Below are 15,939 nucleotides of genomic sequence, written 5' to 3' on the forward strand. Positions count from 1 at the left end.
CTAAAACAAATACACAAAACGCTTTTTGCTGATGCCCAAGAAAAACCCAACACTATACACATTTAAAACACTTCAACTCACTTATTAGAAAGAGTCTGGATACAACAATACAAAATCACTTACATACAAAAGTACCTAATCTCACCATCATAGAAAACATCATTCTGTAAGATGTATAAACCTGTTTCCTCATTGGGGACCTCAAAATGTCCACAAGGTCAAAATTTATTGGTATTACTATCCTTGTGTAGTCATTTGGTCCTAAAGGAGAGAAGAAACGTATAAGATTACTAACACACACAAACATACAAACAATTAATACAAAAATAAATAAAAAAAATAAATAAATAAATCAAGAAAATTATAATTCCATGTAAAACAAATAAGACCTTATTGTAAAACATTACTAAAGTAGGTTACTTGTAACCCTGGTTTCACAGGACAAGGCTTAAGACCAGTCCCAGACTAAAATATAATTCTGAGCCGTTTCCAACTGAAAGAAAAATTGCACTGACGATCTTTAAAAATATATTTTTAGACACAATTGCAGTCCAAAGTTTATATACACCTAGCAGTATCTGCAAAATGTTAATAATTTAACCAGTAAGGGGGTAGAGAGGTAGAATCATTAAAAAATTGTAATTACTGCCCTGATGAAGCAGTATATACTGCAAGGTGTATGCAAACTTTTAACCACATCTGCATCACCTAAGAGATGAATTAACGTTACCTCAATCATCAGGGCAACATCGTAGTAGAAACATGTCGTTCAACCCGGAAATTTTTTTAATTCGTTGGTTTGTGTTATGATACTTCATTCATGTGGGGAACTGTGTTTTTTTTTTTTTTTTTGAGTGTCAATTGGATAGAAATGTAGGTGGACACTTGAATCCACCAATCAAGCGTGTGTGTCAACCTCTCTTTCAAGTCGTGTAGCTCAGGTCACGTACGAAGCGCAGATGGATTGACCGCTGTCACGGACGAGACTTTTTTCGACCTCCCGCTCGACGTATGACAGTAACGCGCCGCTGTTAACGCGCTTTCGTTTTCACAGTTCAGCTACCGTTAAAGACACAGAAATATAGGCTACACACAAACGAATGTTCTGTGATGGAGCCCGTGAACACAATCAACATGAAAGATATGACTGAGAAGAAGAGCACTATATTACAGAAGAAACCGATCAAACGCAAGTACAGGTAGCCTATTAATGTAACCTACACACCGGTATGTTTCCGGTTCCAGAATGTTTAGAAAAAGGGCATTGATGTATAATTGTGAGGTACAAATGCGCTGGTAGGCTGCTGATGTCATTAATATAGCCAGTATTAATAATTAGCTATAGGAGAAACTAAGTTTTCGAAACACGTAAAATTTTTTGGTAGCCGCCTTCTTTCTTTCTTTCTTTCTTTCTTTTCTTTCTTTCTTTTTTTTTCTTTCTTTTTTCCCTTTCTTTCTTTCTTTCTTTCTTCTTTCTTTCTTATTTATGTATTTGTTTGTTTGTTTATTAACTTTCAATGAGATTTTATTTCAATGAGATTTATTTCAGCTAAGATCCCATATTATCCACTTTTTGTTTTGGGGGTATTCTAGTTTTTCATTGTTGAATGTTCAAAGGATAGCCCTATGATTTTTTCACATATTGCACATTGTTGCAACACCTTTTTTTCTTTGTTCGTCCGTACAGCTCTGTTTCGTTTCGGTCTCTGAGAAGCCCCTCCTTTGAAAGGCCCAATATTTGCGTTTGGCCAAGAACATGTTACAGAACATTCTAATATGCTGATTTGGTGTTCAAATAGCATTTCTTATTTCTAAGCTGTTGAAAACATTTTTTTGCTGCTTAAATTTTTTGTGATGCACTATGATTAAAAAATGTGGGGTAATTAATACTTTTATTCAGCCAGGACACATTTGGTTGATCAAATGTGACTGTAAAGACTTTTATAATGTTACAAAATATTTATATTTAATAAATACTGTTTAATAAACACCGAAAAAAAAAATGTGTGACAGTTTCCATTAAAAATAAAAATCTGTATTTTGATAAAATGCAGCCTTAGTGAGCATTAAAAACCCTTTCAGAAACATTAAAATCTTTTAAAGATTCCAACCTTTTGAATGGTCGTGTATATGTTTGCTTTCAAATGTAAACATTAAAAAAATTTAAAACATTAAAATGTATCATGAACTGTTTATCCTAACAAAGCGGAACAACCAAGAAGTTGGAAGACCCTCCGAAGGAGAATATATTTGAAAAGAAAAAAGTATCACAAATGGACAAGTGCTCCAAAAGGAGCCGTATCGAAAGTAGGAAAATATTTCTAATTTACTTTGTTATTAGAAAATGCTCAATCTTCAATAAGCTTTACTGTAACATTGTGATCTTTTGGTTATGTATTTATTTTTTAAACAGATGGTAACAGCGTTCAAACACAATTTGGAAACGTGGCACTTCAACGGCATGACAACATTCCACAACATAATAATAATAATAGATCTACATCACTCAGACGATCATCAATTCAAAATTCAGACCAGTATCTTCAGGACTTCGGAATTAACCTGAAGAATGGTGGCACAGTAGTTGCTCCAAAACTACTAGGATCCACAATAGCTGGTGATGTTACAGTAAACCAAAATGTGTGGTGAGTGACTGGATCACTAAAACTACTGTAATATTGAACATTTTTGCTGAGTTGCTCATTTAAGATATGGCTGAAGTTTATAGTGTATATACTGTGTATATTGATGTATTTGTTTTCTATCAGATCTCACATGTGGTTCTCGCTGTACCTCAATAAACAAAGAGGGTAAGAGTAAAAAACTCTTGCTGCATAAAACTATTTATTCGTCATCAGTGGATACTCCTGTGTAATAACAGTTACTTTCCATATTTGTCCTGATATTAGAAAATTCTTCAGGGAGTAAAGAACAAGATGAAATCAAGAATGATGAAGGAGTCTGAGAGTATTTTGGAGAGCTTACAACAATCAGTCTCTCTAAATAAGATCTACACTCAACTGTTCATCATCAATAATGAGTCGGACCCCATCAATAAAGAACACGAGATCTGGCAGATTGAGACGACCAATGATTTTTAAACACACACCAGGGCAGATAGTCTATAAAACTACAATGAAATTCTTAAACCACCCTTGGGTGAAAATAGGACTATGAAGATCGTTTTAACAAAAGGAATTGCTGGAAATCGGGAAAACAGTCACTGTGCAGAATTTGTCTATGACTGGGCAAGCGGAAAAGCCACATCAAGGGATCTAGAGCTTGCTTTTCTGCTCCCATTCCGAGAGCTGAACTTGCGTACCCCCGAGGGAGAAAACCAGAGTCTTTTTGACCTGCTTTGTGCGTTTTACCCAGAATTCAAGAGGCGAGGCCGACTCTCTGACTGGATCTGTGATAGAAAAGTTCTGTTCATCTTAGATGGTCTGGATGAATATAAAAATGAACTGAGCTTTCAAACCAGCATTTTGTCAGATGTTACTAAAGAAGCCCGCGCTGGATGTCCTCCTAGCAAACCCTTCTAAGAGGAAAACTGCTTCCATCCGCACACCTGTGGATCACCAGCCGGCCTGTGGCAGCTGAACAGCTTCCATTTGAGATCTTCAGACAGGGATATGTCACGCAGATCAGAGGATTCACAGATGAACAGAAGGAGGAGTACTTCACGAGGCAGTTTGAGGATCCAGATCTAACCAAAACAGTCACCTGTCACCTGAAGTCTCATAAGAGCCTGTGGATATTGTGCCACATACCTCTCTTTTGTTGGATTTCATCAGTTGTTCTGGAAAAAACCATCATTAAAAGTCCAAGTTCAAAATAAAAGCCCAAATAAAGACAGGGACATGCCCTCAAATCAGACAGAAATGTATTATCCACTATCTGCTCATTCAGACTGGTTAAGCCACAACAAATATCAAGGGAAAAATGTGTCACCAGAAGACGCTCTCATACAGTACAAAGGACTGATTAAGAAACTGGCAGAATTGGCATACTGGAAGCTGAAGGAACAGAATGCCATCTTCAGTAAAGAAGACTTGAGGAAATATTATATCACTCCTGATGAAGCTCTTCGATATCCTGGCATCATTACCTGTGTCTCTGGGAGCAATTTTGGATATAACAGAACTAAATTTTTCAGCTTTGTCCATCTCAGTGTCCAGGAATTCTTTGCAGCCTTATTTGGTTTTCATGAATTTCTATCAGGAAACCAAGACTCCCTGGAATTAACTAAAGTGAAAAAGGGGCAAAAGTCTAATTTGTCTGATTTTCTTAAAAGCGTGATTGAGTGTGGCAGTGGAAAGTAAAAAAATGAACACTTGGATCTTTTTAACTGTTTCCCCTTCGGAATTTCTTGTGATTCCCAGCAGACGTTTACTTGAAGGATTCCCTACCTCATTTGGAAGACAGTAGTTTTTAGAAGATCACAAAAAAGTGACCAAGTACATTAAGTCTTTGAGGAGGAAAGTTCTGTCCCCTGAAAGATGCTTTAGTCTCGTTCGTTGCATCGTGGAGCTCAAAGACAGGTCTTTTTTGCAGATTCCTGAAAGCTCACGGACCAAAAAGCCCCTCACACTGTTCCAGTGCACAATTCTGGCTTTCCGGTTTGTGATGTCAGATACAGACCATGATGAGTTTGTCCTCAGGAAATTTAACATCACTTTAGAAGGATTTCAGAGATTCTCTCCAGCCATTACATGCTTCAGAAAGGCTATGTAAGTATTATGAAAACATCTGTAAACAGTGTTGTGGTAAAACATTACTAGTAATGCGAGTTATGTAATGATAACTTTTTTCCAGTAACTAGTAAAGTAACACATTACTGTTAAATTTACAATAAAATATCAGAGTTACTTTTCAAATGTGTAACATACACTCTTTAAAAATAAAGGTGCTTCACAATGCCATTGAAGAACCATTTTTGTCTAAATGGTTCCATAAAGAACCTTAACATCTGAAGAACCTTTTCTGTTTCAAAAAAAGGTTATTTTGTGGTGAAAGAAGGTTCTTCAGATTATAAAAAGTTAGGAAAGAGATGGTTCTTTTAAGAACCTTTGACTGAATGGTTCTTTGTGGAACCAAAAATATTATTTTATGGCATCACTTGAAGAACCTTTGGCAGCACCTTTTTTTAAGAGTATGATACACTTTGTTTTCCCATTTATTCACTGACAGCTCTCCTGTCCCCATATTGAGAGAAAACTGGAAGTAAGCAGAGAAACAAAGGGAATTTTCTTCAGCCCAATACTTATTCATTTCACTTTTGGTGTGAAAGGGTCCTCACAGTTTCCAAAAATAAAAGACATGTTTTTTTTATCATAGTTAAGACTCTGCAACACCTCCCTATAACGCCTAATTCCCCTAAAACGCCCACGTCTACATCACTATGGGAAATATTTACATAAGGCCCGCCCAAATGGTGATGAAGCTTGCGATTATGGGTGTTACATTTCGACAAGTGCTTGCGGTGTTCAGCCAATCACAATGCACTGGGTCAGCTGGCCAATTAGAGCAGACTGCGCTTGTTGGAAAGAGGGACTTTGTAGAAAACTACATGTTTGAAAGAAGCGGGGTGTAGAGGACCTACAATAATGTACAGTATTTGAAAAATAATGTTTTTTGAACATTAAAGCATGTCAACATATTCTGTTACACCAAATACACAAAATAATGATCTTTAAAAAAACATCATATTAAAAGTAACTTTCCACAACACTGTCTGTAAACATCTTCATAATGTATCATAAAATATGCTGAATCAAAATTAAGTCTAACAGAGTTTACATGCAAAATTGTAACAAAGTTTAAATTGACAGGCTCAAAGGAAGCAGCTTTACAGAGAAACACTGTGATGTCCTGGTGCCTTTCCTGACCTCACCAAACTCTCACCTGACTCATCTTGATCTGAGCCACAATAACCTGGGACTGTCTGCACTGAAGCAACTTTCTAAGGCCTTCTGTGATCCCAAATGCCAGATTCAGATGCTGAACCTCAGCCACAACGACCTCCAAAGTCAGGACATGGAGTTCATCAAGAATGTGCTTTCAGGATCAAATCTGATTCTGAAAATCCTGGACCTCAGTGACAATAATCTAGAAGATGAAGGAGTAATAATCCTCTCTGCTTGGGCTGGGCTGCGGAGTGCTAAGTGTCATCTTGAAGTTCTGAAGTAAGTAAAACTGACTGCAAATATCAGGGCCCAGACAAGATAAATAGATGTTGTAAGGACATCTATGGTAAGTTTGAAGCATGTAATGTTGATTTTATAGTTTGACGTTTTTATATAAAAAAAATTAGTTGTGTAAATTAACTTGTATCTGCAAAAAAAGAATTAACAAAGGCACCTGTTATCAATCAAAATAAATCAACAACAAAGATGAAATATGTTATTTGCTTAGCTGAATGTCACGTGACCATTAATGTATTCAAATGTATAGCTTGAATGAAAAGTCATTTGCTAAATGGGTAAAATATACTGAACAAAATTATAAACGCAACACTTTTGTTTTGGCCCCATTTTCATGAGCTGAACTCAAAGATCTAAGACTTTTTCTATGTAGAGAAAAGCAGAGTGCGAATTTACCCCACCATAATTGGGGGGTACTGCTCCTTCACTTCTTCTATGACCATCATGGTCCACATATCAATCCCCACCGTGATCGCCAAGTGCAACATGTGTTGTGCAACACACATACAAGGTCTAAACATGCGACAAACTGATAATCAGTCTGCTACTGAATATCTCATTGTTATTTTATATCCAAAAGAGAACTGTTTTGATCAACTCAAAAGTTAGAAGTTAAGTGCACTGAAATACCATTCTAATTACTAGTAAAAGTAATATCTTTACAAGAAGCCTTTTAAAAATATGAATTTTTTGATCAATACTAACCAATTAAAAACAAATTCAAATACTAGCATGTACTATTTAGCCTAGGCTACTTGGCTCTTTTTGTTTCCATGTTTCACCTGATGTTATGTTTGTTTTCAAATTCAGTTTAGTTTTAATTAGTTTTTAAAGTGGGTTTTTTGAAAATGCTTAGTTTTAGTTTTAGTCACATCTTCTATACAGAATTCACAACCTATACAAATACCACAGCTGTACAATTTTCACACCTTATACTAAATTTACCCTATACAGTCAATAGCCTACTCGATCTGAATTGAAGCAGCAAACATTCAGTGTAAAAGTAAAAAAAAAAATGGCATAACATTATTTAATATTTGAATCACAGCTTATATAGTGTTTTGACATCGACAACCACAACCAAAAAGTCCATTTTACCTCAAACTTGCGACTAGTTAACATTCTAAAGAAGGCTCAATCGCTTCTCGGGTCGACATTAACACACTGACAAAATTATATTCAGAATTTAAAATATTTTTATACCACTTTTTAATGTGTGATTGTGTAAAAGTGTTCACGAGATAGAGATACCGACCTTTCGCGGACTTGCTTTCAACGTCGAACGAACGTTCTCATGGAGACGCGTGTGCACGGAGGGGAGGGGCTGTGTGTGTATGTGTGTGCGCGCGCGCGCATGTGAGAGACGCATGAGTGAGAGACGGAGGAGAGCAGGGAAAGGAAATACGCTGAAAGGCACGCTGTGCCAATATTCATCAAACAATTCCAGCATTTTGCAAATAAACACAATTTGCTTTGCAAAGAAAAACTCGACTTTCAAACAAACGCAAAGTGATTTGCAAATACAAAATTCTATTTGAGAGAAAATGCAGAGGTATGGACAAATATATTTATAGTGTGTTACAATTGTGAGACTCATTTGCATTTTTATGAGGAATCTTGGTTTGATTTTCTCACAAATGCATGCAGGCAGATTTTCTCACATGCGTCAAGTTGGATTTTCTGACAAGCAAGTTTATTTTCCAAAAACAGCAGATGGCGCTGTTGGTCAATTTACGCTAGTCTCCTGAGATCCGAAACATCTGTTTACCTTTTCAGACCAATATGAGAAGATATCCTCGCTGTCCAGAGTGTGTCTTCACCCGTGTAGTGCACCAACATCCAACGGGCAGAAAAAAGAAAGTAGGCTAAATTCTATGATGAAGCGTTGACGTTTTGATGGCATTTTTCAGGGGCATCTACATGCTTACCTGGCTGACCTCAGATCACAAAATGCACCGGCACGGTCTTCGACCCCAAAGATTAGTTTCTAATCATTACATATCTTTCTGAAATACTGGTAAACCACTATTTATTAAAATGCTGAATTTAGTATTATATCAGCGTGAACTTGATCTTTCTCCCAAATTCACAGGACAAGAGTGACACCAGAAGATAAATATTCATCATGTTGCTTATCTAAAAAATACATAATTATTTAGACACAAATGATTGCACAGTGTTAAAACATTTAAAAAGTTTTAGATATTGTACTAAATAATGTGATTTGCTTTAAAAATGTTATTAATAATTAATGACCTCTTGGGTGATATTGCTATATCTGATACTAAATTAAATTGTCTAAGCTTTCATTTTTGGTACACAATATTTTTATTTATACATTGAACAATTTTATCAACATGTATATATTCTATATCCCGTGATCCTACAGAGTATAAGATGTATGGAGAATGGATCAGTTTTTTATAGGGAAAGACCGCCTAGCTAAATGTTTAGCCATGTCACAACTGATTTTTGAACTAATCAATCATGTTACCAACTTTACAGCCCTTATTATGAATTTCACTGACACTAGTAGGGTCGCTTTGTGAAAACATCTAAATGGTTAATTATATAGTAAGACAGGAAAACTCACCTGTTCCCAACTCATGTTGGTCTGCTGTATTCCCTGAAAAGGTAAACAGGTGTTTCAGGGTCTCAGGGGGACTAGCATAAATTGACGGACAGCGCCATCTGCTGTTTTTGGGAAAATATAGTTGCTCAATTGCATTTGTGAGAAAATCTGCTTAAACACATGTGGGAATATCTGCCTGCATGCATTTTTGAGAAAATCAAGCCAAGTTTCCTCACAAATGGAGTCTCACAGTTGTAACGCACACTACATATATCTGTCCATACCTCTGCATTTTCTCCTCAAATAGAGTTTTGCATTTGCAAATCACTTTGCGTTTGTTTGAAAGTCGAGTTTTTCTTTGCAAAGCAGATGGTGTTTATTTGCAAAAATGCTGGATTTGTTTGATGAATATTGGCACAAAATTCGCTCTATAAAATGCAGCTGCGCTGCGTGTTTTAAAAACGTCTTTTACTGTCTATACGCTCCGTGTTTTAAATAGCATTAAAAAAATGAAAGACCTTGACAAAGACGAAAACTAAGGACATTTACTCTATAATTTAATTTAATTTTAGTTAGTTTTGCGCTCCGTGTTTTAAATAGCATTAAAAAAATGATTTTTTTATCTTTTTTTTTTTTGTAATATATGCCTCGTTTTTATTTTTATTTCAGTTAACGACAATGTTTTTTCCCACCTAGTTTTCATTTTTTCGTTCGTTTTCGTTAACGATTATAACCTTGGACCCCCCCAAAACTGATATTTCTGTCCCCTTTTATTCGAACTATGCACAAAAGGCCTATTTCTCCTCAAATATTGTTCACAAATCTGTCTAAATCTGTGTTAGTGAGCACTTCTCCTTTGCCAAGATAATCCATCTGCCTCACAGGAGGATTCATCCGTGAAGAGAACACCTCTCCAAAGTGATAGACGCCATCAAATGTGAGCATTTGCCCACTCGAGTCGGCTACGACGCTGAACTGCATTCAGGTCGAGACCCCGATCGATGAGGACGATTACCATGCAGATAAGCATCCCTAAGACGGTTTCTGGCAGTTTGTGCAGAAATTCTTTGGTTGTGCAAACCGATTGTTGCAGCAGCTGTCCGGGTGGCTGTCTCAGACGATCTTGGAGGTGAAGATGCTGGATGTGGAGGTCCTGGGCTGGTGTAGTTACACGTGGTATGCAGTTGTGAGGCCTGATTGGATGTACTGCCACATTCTCTGAAACACCTTTGGAGATGGCTTATGGTAGAGAAATGAACATTCAATTCACGGGCAACAGCTCTGGTGGACATTCCTGCAGTCAGCATGCCAATTTCACCACTCCTTCAAAACTTGCGACATCTGTGGCAGTGTGCTGTGTTATAAAAACTGCACATTTTAGAGTGGCCTTTTATTGTGGCCACCTAAGGCACACCACCTGTGTAATAATCATGCTGTCATGCTGTGAGGTGGATGAATTACCTCGGTAAAGGAGAAGTGCTCACACTAAAACAGATTTAGACAGAACAATATTTGAGAGAAATAGGCCTTTTGTATACAGAAAAAGTAAACAGATTTAGACAGAACAATATGAAAAAAAATGGGGCAAAAAAAAAAAATAATTGTTACAGCGTTTTTATAAATATTTTTCTGTGAATATACAGGCAAATGTCATGAATGTCATTCCTTGGCCAGTTGATCTAAAAACACAAATCTGATTTTGCCTTACAGACTCTCAGGCTGTCAGATTCAAGAAGGAGTTTTGAAGTTGCTCTCGTCTTTGAAAAAAAGTCTCATAGAACTGGACCTGCAGTATAATGACCTCGGAAACATTGTGGAAAAGAAAGTTTGTGCACTGAAGGATAAGCTGCCCTCACTGAGGTATGTTGCTTTTATCTGGTATTGATTTAAGTGGAAGGTTGGAATGAACATCACTGGATCCCATGAAACATGTAGTGAGGACTATGATTCTTCCTAGCCATTCAGTGAATTGTCCACTGTTGAGTTCAAGTATACTTCATTTAGATGACTGTGACGAGTGAGACGTGCTGCCGAAGATCGCTCCTTCCTCCCGGGTTTCGGCACCAATGTAACAATATAAACTTCACAATCACGGGAAGAAGGAGGCGGGAACCGGCGGACATTAAAAATTAAGCTTTAAAAATAAAATAAACACAAAACAGTGCGACAGCCCCTCACGGACGAGTGCCGCGCATAAACAGAACCAAAACACAAAATAAAGCCCAGGCCTGGTCCTCTCTCGTTCTTCACTGTCATAGCTCTTCTTTTGTATCCTTCCGATCTCCTCTGTGGGACTCGAGACCGGTGAGTGGCGCAGGTGTCGCTCATTTCCAATCACTCCACCGGCCTCGCTCCATTCCCATGGCTCTCGGCCCCACCCCACTCGTCACAGCGACTTTGATACACAAGCACTAATGTAAAGGTAAAAATGAGAATAGTTGTCAAACAAGAGACTATCCATTCATGTTTAAATGTGCTTCAATAAATGTCAAATGGTGTGAGTCTTGTCTTAACATATTAACCCATACTAACCCTTACTCTAACTCTAACTAGAATTTACACTGGAGGAGTCTGCAACCACCAACCAGGACTCTACAAATGTGAGTTTAAACATGGGTCAACATAAAGATTGCAGGTTAAATAGTAGATGAATGTTTGTTTGTAGACACTGTAACTGCTCCACCAATTTTAACACCTTTTTCCATTTCATTTTGAAAGGTCTTGTGGTGTGACAGATACATTTATTGCAGTGCAAATACTGTTTCTCTAATTTACTGTACATGAGTTCATCAAAACCTTATTAAAATAATGAAAGAATTACCAAAATGCTGTTTAAAGTATGGCATGTGACTTCCCTGAAGTATTTTACATCATTACACTCAATATGCTGCTACTGCTAATTGTAGATATTTAAGTTGACATTTTCTGATAAATCTCTTTGTTTTTAGATGCTGTCACACTCACCTTTGACCCTCGGACGGCTAACGAATACCTCTATCTGAGCGAGGACAACACACTAGCTGTTTGTAAGAGAGAGAGGCAACAGCTTCCTGCTAATGATGAAAGATTTGACAAGTGCAACCAGGTCCTGTGCTGCCAGCCGCTGTCAGGACGTTGCTTCTTTACGGTGGATGTGATCGGGACAGGGGTGCACATGGGTGTGGCCTGTAAGGGAATTCAAGAGGAAGGGTGCAAATGACACCGTACGTCTGGGACGCAATAAGATGTCGTGGTGTTTTATGTTGCTCAAAAACTGTATGTGGTGGCTCATGACAAAAAAACTAAATCACTAACTAAACCACTTCAAACAGAGTCCACCAGAAAACTCTGTGTGTTCCTGGATCGAGAGGCTGGTTTCTGTTTCCTTCTATAAGTTTAGCCCAGACTCAGAGCCTGAACTCTTGCACATGTTTGATGCAGAGTTTCCTCGGGACCAGGAACTTTACGCTGCGTTCAATATTCAGGAAACCAGACAGCTCAGTCTGTTTAAGGCAAGCATCACTATAACAATACCTTTACAGTTATGGTTTGTGCTCCAGACATGAATGATGCCTCAAATTAAGAGAGTGTGATCGATACAGTATACACCTGGCAGACCTACTGAAAGAAGCCAGCTGGGAAAAGCACCTAGAAGATCAGCAAGTGTTGAAACATGACTTTATCATCATTATTGTGCGCTTTATAAACTCTAAACAACAGTTCTATGGCATTCTTGTGTTTCAGATCAGTTAACATGTTTTTAGTTTTGCATATCGCAGTGTAACTGGTTTCATTTAATCAAAAAAATAGAGTTTTATTAATTGGATCTGATGCAGTTTCTTTGTACTGGACTGATTTTTTAAAATCTGCCATCTCAAACCTATATGACTTACTTTCTTCTGGGAAGCAATACAAGAAGATACTTTGAAGACACTTTTTTCTCTCTCTCTATACAGTGGAAGATACAGTGGAATTTAATGGGGTCCAATGATTTTTGGCTCCCAACATTTCTGCAAAGTATTTTCTTTTATGTTTCCTAGAATAAATACCACCTGCTTAGTTGAAACCTAAATGTAAAATCACATTTCCATAATCATATTTTTTTATTTTAAGTTTTACACTGTATTAGATAGCTATTTTCTGTGCATTACAAGCGTAATCCCCCTCAAAAAATAATGAGCGCGTGACACCCCTGCATGTGCACATGAATAAAGTCCTCTTCTCGACTCGGCTGATAGCTGAAATCAAGGAAGTTAAATGCTGCCCCCTAGAGCACAAAATTGTAACTGTCCCAGTAATGACAGCATTATGTGTATGGATTTAACATCATTTCACAAAGGTGTCTAATACAATAAAAAAAAAAAAAAAGATTTTATAATAATTCCGGTAATAATACAATTTACATGTGTTGCCATGATATGAGGGTTTGCATTCATTGTTATATCACTCAATCAAACCATTGAGGTTTTTTCTGAGTCTGCTAGTATCATACTTAAAACCTTCAAAGCAGTATTCAGAGAAAATTCCAATCCACTACATGCTCGATATCGCTGTAAATGAAGTGTCCCCAACTAAGCAAGCCAGAGGCGACAGCTGCAATGAACCAAATCTCCATCTGTGACAGAATGGAGAAAAAACCTTGGAAGAAACCAGGCTCAGTCGGGGGCCAGTTCTCCTCTGACAAGACGAAACCAGCAGTTCAATTCCAGGCTGCAGCAAAGTCAGATTGTGCAGAAGAATCATCTGTTTCCTGTGGACTTGTCCCGGTTGTCGTCTGAGACAAGGTTTTTACAGGGGATCTGTATCTGGGGCTCATCTAGTTGTCCTGGTCTCTGCTGTCTTTCAGGGCTGTAAAGGGTCCTTTCTAGGTGCTGATACACCATCTGGTCTGGATACATACTAGATCCCGGCAGACTGCAGTGACCCTCTGATCTGGATACAGACTGGATCTGGTGGCTACGGTGACCTCGGAATAAGAGAGAAACAGACTAATATTAGCGTAGATGCCATTCTTCTAATGATGTAGCAAGTTCATCTGGTGTTATGGGAAGTGTTCATGGTTCTGGTTTACCTAATTAATGCAGCCTAAAAATCCTTTAACGGATTTGGATATTAGAAGCGTATTAGTGTGTTATATGTAAACCAGGTTAAAGAGATGGGTCTTTAATCTAGATTTAAACTGCAAGAGTGTGTCTGCCTCCCGAACAATGTTAGGTAGGTTATTCCAGAGTTTAGGTGCTAAATAGGAAAAGGATCTGCCGCCCGCAGTTGATTTTAATATTATAGGTATTATCAAATTGCCTCAGTTTTGAGAACGCAGCGGATGAATGTTTCTGTTATTGAATTCTGAAATTTTTCTAACATTGAATTCTGACATTTCCTTCCCACCTAACAAAAATATGCTGTATATAAGAATGTTGTGCTAATGTTCTGTTGAGTTATGAAAAATGTATTTCTAAAAGTTTTATAAACGTTTTCTTTTTTTCTTTTTTTTTAAGTTTCTCTTTTGCTGTTGGAAAAGGTGAAACTAAAATGAATGAATTTGACTGCTGTCTTTTGCGTATCCAAATAGTCCCGTGAAAAACGAAGACACATTTGCATGCACAGCGATAGTAGTAAAGAAACACGGTGTCCATGATTTCATCAAGTACAACATGGATGTTGATCCAGGAACATCATTCCAATCAACCAATCAGAACTGAGAGATAACTTTTCCGGAAATGTCAGGGTTAGGTGCTTCTACACCCTTGTTAACCAGCTATCATTTCCAACTGATTAAGGGTAAGGTTAGTTTTAGGGGTAGGGACTGGGTTAAGTCTGTATTTTTGGACAGTAATGTTGATCCAGGATCAACAAAAGATGTTGATCCAGGAGCATGTCTTACTTGGCAAAATTTTGCTAAGACATGTTTCCCAACATCTTTTGCTGATCCTTGATCAACATTACTGCACAAAAACATAGACCTAACCTTCCAACCTAACCCTACCCGTGACTAATTCCTATTTTTTATTTATTTATGATTATATGGTTTATGAATATGATTTATCTTAAAATGGTTTCAAATAATATTTTTAAATTTAATTATAATTTATGTATTTAGCAGTTCGTAAACGTAGGCTACTTTATTTCTAGAACAAAATGAAATAACATTAAACATGCATTAAACATAATTTAAAACATTTCTCCTTATTGAGAAAATTGAGTCGAATAGTAGGTTCTCCACTAAACCTCTTTTCTAAAAGTGAATGGTGTTCGCTTTAGAAGCACTGACACATCTGTAAACGTCACAACTCACGTGTTACGCAGGTGCATTTTTCGTTTTTCATTTGGGATTGTCTTGTAGTAGATGACTTTTAAGTTATGACACTTACAAAAGCAGTTGCCTACATGTTTCTCCAGTTAGATTACAGGTATGATCTTTACAATGAGAGAAACAGCAGAGCAGCCGATGGTAGCACGATGGAAACTCTTTAATCTATTCAAGCTGAAGAATTTGATTTTTTTTTCTTTGCTTTGTTCTGTTTTAATTTGTGTAAGGATGGTGAGTGATTCAATTTTAAAAATTCTACTCTATTTTCTAGGACTGTAAACCAGGGATTCTCAAAGTGGGCTCCGTGACCCATAGTTAGGGCATCCGCGAAATAAATTTAGTGCGTCGTGATTTCAGCGATGCGCTAAACGCGGACGGAATCCATGCTATAATTCACCATATAACGCGGAATGTCACGAAATTAAATCCAAGTTTCGATAAGTAAATCAAAAGTAGGTCAGTACGCTTAATCAAATCGCGATATGGACTCGTGTCTGTGAATATTAAACCGCAAAATACTATTTGAATACATTTAGCCTATGTGTTAACCGATAACGTAGACACGATCAGTTTCATCTACTATAGCCTACAAACTCGAACACAACGCCCGCTGTGTAAACTTATCTCCAGAGCTGCCTTTAGAGTCACTTATGAGCATTTTACCGTTTCATTTGACAAAAACTAGGCTTATATATGCTTATACACAGTGAAACGTTTCTTTGGTGACCAAAAGAATAACTGAGATTTGTCCTTTTGAATAACTAATAGGCTAGATGATCACACACACACACACAAATACAAAAAATAGGCTGCAACTTTGCATGACAGTTTCTAAGATTGATTTTCAGATGCATTAACATTTTTTTTCATCACTG

The 15,939-nt window shown here is 37.3% G+C and overlaps 1 pseudogene; it reads left to right on the forward strand.

Moving 5' to 3' along the window:
* Positions 1–858: 858 nt before the first annotated feature.
* LOC122141675 lies at positions 859–13,020 on the forward strand (annotated as a pseudogene).
* The last annotated feature ends 2,919 nt before the right edge of the window (positions 13,021–15,939 follow it).

This window comes from Cyprinus carpio, chromosome B22, assembly GCF_018340385.1.
Source record: "Cyprinus carpio isolate SPL01 chromosome B22, ASM1834038v1, whole genome shotgun sequence".
NCBI lineage: Eukaryota > Metazoa > Chordata > Actinopteri > Cypriniformes > Cyprinidae > Cyprinus > Cyprinus carpio.